The sequence below is a fragment of the Nannospalax galili genome, unplaced genomic scaffold (genome assembly GCF_000622305.1).
Source record: "Nannospalax galili isolate Female #2095 unplaced genomic scaffold, S.galili_v1.0 scaffold1307, whole genome shotgun sequence".
Lineage (NCBI taxonomy): Eukaryota > Metazoa > Chordata > Mammalia > Rodentia > Spalacidae > Nannospalax > Nannospalax galili.
In genome coordinates, this window is record NW_008357035.1 from 284,359 (window position 1) to 290,360 (window position 6,002).

Below are 6,002 nucleotides of genomic sequence, written 5' to 3' on the forward strand. Positions count from 1 at the left end.
CTTCAAGAGCCGGGGTTTTCAGTGTATCTTCTCATCTCCCTCCCACCATCCCTGGCTTTTCCAGGTGTAGGCTTGAGGGAGGTGAGGGATCCAGGCCTGTCTTAGGTGACTGGCAGACTCTGCACCACACACACACACACACACACACACACACACACACACACTACACTGAACACAGAGTGTGCAGAAAAACACAATAGACAGTGGTCTAGCCTGAGACCTTGGGTCTATGGTATGTGACTCCCCTGCATGCCCAGACATCCTACGGGGCTCTGGATGACACAATTCCTTCCTGGATGGCAATGTGTGCTGCTTGGGTGCCTCTCTGGGGACACTCTAGGCCCAGCCCCTATTTATTCCAGCCAGAGGGCCATGGCAGGGTTTCCACCCTGGTTTCAGGTCCTTGGGGCAGGAGCCCATTCTGGGACAACCTGAATCATGGAGGCCGCCCAACCACCTTTGGGCTCTCCAGGGGGCTTCCGACTACCTCTCTGGCTTTACCGCATGGTAGTCCCCACAACCTCTCCATCTTTCTAGATCTAAGCCAAATTCAAAGAATGCCCTTTTGTCAGGAGGTGGGGATGATGTTCCTTTAAGACAGCACAGTACTGGGCTCAGCAGTTAAGACCACCAGCTGCTCTTGCAGAGGACCAGGGTTCAGTTCCCTGCACCCACATAGTGGGTAATGACTGTCCATAACTCCAGGTCCAGGAGCTCCAACACCCTCTTCTGGTCTCCATGGGCATTGCACGCACATGGTGTACTTACATATATGCAGACAAAACATTCATACATATAAAATAAAAATAATAAATACATACATGTGCATAGATATGTTTAATCATACAGCTGCCTATCTGTAGGCCTAAGCTTAGAGGATTTGCATAAAATATTCCCATGGGAATGTTCTGGAGACCTTTTGATTTTTAAGGAAGGGTCTTATTGTGTAGTTCACACTGGCCTCTAACTCATGACAGTTCTCCTGCATCAGTTTCCTGAGTATTTGGGATCACAGGCATGGCCTACAACACCTTGTAGGAAACTTGTTTTTAAAAAGCATATAGGGCTCGGGCTGGAGAGATGGCTCAGCAGTTAAGAACACTGGTTGTTCTTGCAGAAGACCCAGGTTCGAATCCCAGCACCCACATGGCAGCTAACAACTGTCCGTAACTCCAGTCCCAAGGGATCCAACAACCTCTTCTTTCCTCCGCGGGCATTGCACGATGTGGGTGCACTTACCTACATGCAGGCAATACACGCATACACATAAAATAAAAATAAAATATTTAAAACCATATAGAGTTGGAGAGATGCTCAGTGGGTCAAGCGCTTGCTGTGCAAACACGAGGAACTGAGCTTGGATCCCCGGGGGGGCGGGGGGGAGGAGGGCAGAGACAGGAGGATCCCTAGGGCTTGCTGGCCAGCCAGTCTGCCAAATCAGCGAACCCCAGATTCAGTGAGAGACGCTGTCTCAAAAAATAAGGTGGATAGCCATTGAGAAAGGCACCTGGCAGTGGCCTCTGGCTGCCACATAAATGCCCACACACATGCATGAGTACACACACACACACACACACACACACACACACACGACTCCACATAATTAAAAAAATTTTTTTACATTTATTGTCTATAGGAGTGGAGGGTGTGTGTCCACGTACCATTGCTCCTGTGTGGAAGTCAGAGGACAATTTTCAGAATCAGGTCTCTTTTTCCACTAGGTAGGTCCTGGACACTGAACTCAGGTCATCAGGCTTGGTGGCAAGCGCCTTTACCTGCTGAGCCATCTTGCTGGCCCCTCCACATATCCTGATGAGACAGAGTTCACTGTGTAGCCCAAGCTTGCCTAACTGGGCAATCCTCCTGCCTCAGCTTCCCAGGTACTGGGATTATACGTATCACCTTTCCCCACTCTCTATACATATATTAAATGTATTGTATGTGTGTGCACATGTGTGTGCATTCTTACATGCTCAGGTGCTCAGGCTCCTCACCCACTGAGCCACCTCATTAGACTGCTTGATTGTAAGCCATGAGCATGGACTGCTACCTAAGAATGTTTTAACCACCCTGCTCTCGGAAAATCCAAATGTGTGTAAGGGTTTGGAGCTCTGTGCCTGTCTCCTGCCGCTAATGCCAGCCTCCTCTCCCAGAGTACAGGCTGGAGCCCTGGGGTGCCCTGTTGACCACAGTCCCTGAGGAAAAGAACATGGGGCTCCCATTCAATGGCCCCAGCCTCTGTTCCCAGGGCTCCTGGCTCTGCAAGCCTGTGATTCTGGGTTGGGTGAAGCTGGGCCCATTCTAGGGAACCAGCCCTGGAATTCCAAAAATGTCCTGTGGTCAGGCCCTGGCCTCGCCTGTGACTCAGCACAAAGCCTGGCCAGGCAGTGTGTTCTACCACAGTGTGCTTTCAAATGGGAGACGAAGCAGGGGGCCTACAGGGCTGTGGCCAGGCCTGCATGCTCTCAGGGTGGACACTGGCTCCAGGAATCAGGAGTTCCATGTGTCCATGGCATCCACGGAGTCCACAGCAGGTGCAGAGCCACGTGGCGCACAGGCGGAGAGGCACCGCAGGAATGCCCAGCCCTGAGGCCAGACCCGTGTCCCAGAGGTGCGGAGCACCTGAACGCCCTGGCCCTAGCCCCGTTCACCAGTTCACCGCAGCTGAACCAGCAGCTGCCTTTGCAGGTGCTGGAACCCTGGAGTCTGTGCACCTCCCCCTCCGTCCCCATCTCTGCTCAGAGGTCCCCTGTTTGGAGAGTTGGCAGACGGTGCAGAGGCCCCCACCCCAGCCTCCTCTGCCTGCCTCACTTTCTCTCTGTGGCTTGCTCCCTCAGTCCTGATCCGGCTCCACATCTTACTGTATTTTGAGCGGTTGTCCATCTCTGAGTTCTGTCCCCAAGGACAAGAGGCTTGTTTGGGTCCCTACCTCGTCCCCAGTGCCCAGAAGGGACCCTGGCAGTCAAAACTGGCTTAGTGAGTCTTTGAATGAGAGCATTATGCTGACAAAAAGAGACCCCACCCTAGATCTAAACCAGCCAGCCCTGGCCCCTGTGCAGAGCTGTTAGCACTGCTTGGAAGGAGGACACAAGGGTCAACCATCCATCTGTAGAGATTCCCCACAGGTGTGTTAACACCCCAGAACCAAAAAGGGGTGTGTGAGCCAAAGAGGCCAGTGGCCAAATTGACTCCCCGCCCCCCTTTCATTGATTTTTGAAAGGCAGGGGCCATCCTCAGCACAGCCAAGGACTCCAAAGTCCCCAGACACTGCCTACCCCTAACATGGGATGGGACTGACTAGGCCTGTCTGTTGTCAAGCAGAACCCTCCGCATTGTGAATGGATTCCCTATCATCTCATCTGTGAGTTGGAATTGAGGGACTCCAGGACCCCCAGCCACTGGGAATGAGACCAGGAAAGCAGCCTGTAGAGCCCTCCACACTTGCTCAGGGCAGAACAAAAGATAAGCCTCTCCCCAGACTGGTGTGCAGGCTTCCAGTGTATTCTCAGTGACGAACGGGGGTGGCATTCCTCCTGAGGACCACATGCGACTTGTCCAATGGCCAGCTCACCACAGTCACTATCATCCCCATCCTGGGGGACACTGGAAACCTCATCTTCTTTTTTTATTTTACTTCACTTTATTTTTGATTGATAAATTACAATAGTATGCTTTTAATGGGGTTGAGTGAGTTGCTTTGATCTATAGAAGTGAGGTGATGGTTATGCTGATTAGTGTGATTTAAGAATTCCGACGGGCAGGCACGTGCTGCCACGCCCATCATTTTTACAGGATGCTGGGGATCAAAACCAGCCCCCAATTTCTTGTGTAGCACTTTACAGACTGAACCTTCTCCTGAGCCCCTAAACATGCTTTTTAAAGGTCTACTCCACCCCCAGCTTCCATGAAGCTGTGTCCTGTTGAATCTGGGGCTCATGGGGAGAAGCCGTGTGGAGCGGAGTCAGGAGGAACTTTCTTTTTGGCTTTCAGAGGAAAGAGTCTGGAAGATTCTCAGGGTCCTGCTTCCGAAGGCACCGGTCACTGGGGTAGGGCTCCATGGGCCTGGCACACTCTGGCCGAGTCCTCCTCCAGTCAGTTCAGGCTCTGGGAAGCATCCAGGCTCGCTGTCCTGGGGTGCACGAAGGTCTGCGCATGCTGGAATTTGACCCTTTTCCAGCTAAATAAACCCCAGGACAGGATCAATGGAGAAGCTGTTGTTCAGGGCAGAGGGGGGAAAAGCATCTGATAACCCTGAGGCCATAGGCCAGCGGTCAGGACCTGCCAAAACCCACACACAGCCCCAGGCTCTCTGCCGCGGAGGTGAGCCCCAGGCAGTGAAAACACCAGTCCACCCAGGCACCCCAGGCCCTGCCCTGCCCTTCCCACAGGACAGACCGAGCTGGAGACAGTGGAAGCTTCCCGGCTGGCAACAGCTGCTGGGAACTCAGCCAGACCCTCAGACCCCAAATTCATATGCCAAAGTCTGACTTTATCAGGAGAAAAACTTTGTTTTTGGAACCTGGGGCTTCCTGAATGCTAGCCAAGCACTTTACCCAGTGAGCTACATCCCCAGTCCCGGGGAGACTTTTATAAATGTAAATAAGTTCAAAGGAAAACGCTGGGATGCAGTGTGCCCTTAGGAAGAGGGGAAACCCACATAGAGACAGACAAACCGACCCCACACTGCACTGCACGAAGCCAGTTCATAAGCCAAAGATAGAGCAGCCCTCGGACCTGAGCAGACAGGCTGGTGGCTTGCTGATGGTCACACAGCACAAGTTGAAGGTGGGCTCTGCAACTCACCTCTGGCTCTGGGCCCTGGGACTCCAGTGGTAGATCACAAAGAGGCAGCTCTTCAAGTCTGAGGACAGCTGGACCATCTCGCCCAATGCCCAGCTTTGCATATGTCACAGCAGTTACTCTCTGTAAAGTGGATGGGCCAGCAACGTAAACTAAGAACCCTCCTGTAAGGATGTGCAAAGCTGGGCTGGAGCTTCATGTCACCAGGAACAGGTTGTTGCTGGGCTCAGACAGGGACCAGGAAGGCAAAGCCCTCCCAGCCGCGCACGTCCACATGCTCACAGCCTGGGAGCTGCTGTCCTGAGATTGGGGACAGTCAAGAGGAGGAGCAAGAGGATGTGATGACTGCTAATGTCACCCACCTTGTGTCTGAGCTTCTCCTGTTGCTGTGATAAAATATCCTGACCAAGTTGTGGTGAAGTCACATCATCTGAGCTCAAAGCAGCTGGTCAGAAGGGAACTTCTGGGGTTTATACCAGAGCCCCTGCCTAGGGAATGGTGCCACCCACAGCTGGCAGCTTCTCACCTTAGTGAACATAACAGGATGGTCTTGAGGACATTCTCAGAAGTCCCTTGCTATGTGAGTCTAGATTGTGTCGTGTTGACAACACATCACACCAGCCCCCACCCCAACAATGGCCTGGGGCTGTTCTATCCAGCCCCTGACCTCAGGGACAGACAGACTACCAGACCTCACACAGGCAGGCCTTCTGAGCATCACTGATACCCCAGCACAAGCTGCCATAACAATTCTCAGAGAGGAGTCAGACGTGCGCCCTGGTCCTCAAAAGCACACAGCTGGCTGGCTGGAAGACAGCCAACTCTCCCTTCCCTCCCCAACTCCTGTTCACTCAGTCACTCCACAAGCTCCTCACCCATGCGGCAGACTCAGAGGCCCCAGGAGAGTGAGGTGGGTGGGTGGCTGTGAGGTGGTTTCCAAGGCCTCAGTGGCTCCAGCCCTGTGTAGTCAGTCTCCTCCAAAGCATGTAGAAGTCAGTGAAAGATTAAGTTCCATCATCTGGCAAAGATGGAGGGGTTTCTACAGAGGGGATTAGGGTTCTTAATAAATTAAGCAAACAGGAGGAGGAGCAGCAGGTGGACCTGACGTAAGCAGATTGGCCCTTTAAAAGCTATTGGAAGGCTAGGGCCGGCGGCGTCGCTCACTTGTGCTCTAGCAGTCAGGAAGCTGAGTTAGGAGGATT

At 52.9% G+C, this 6,002-nt stretch overlaps 1 long non-coding RNA gene across 1 annotated transcript; it reads right to left on the bottom strand.

The window, feature by feature from the left end:
* Positions 1-3,925: 3,925 nt before the first annotated feature.
* LOC115067920 lies at positions 3,926-5,763 on the bottom strand. Its single transcript, XR_003847275.1, has 3 exons — positions 5,676-5,763; positions 4,804-4,923; positions 3,926-4,211 (listed from the first exon to the last, which is right to left on the bottom strand). It is a non-coding gene; the product is annotated as an uncharacterized LOC115067920 (long non-coding RNA).
* Positions 5,764-6,002: the final 239 nt, after the last annotated feature.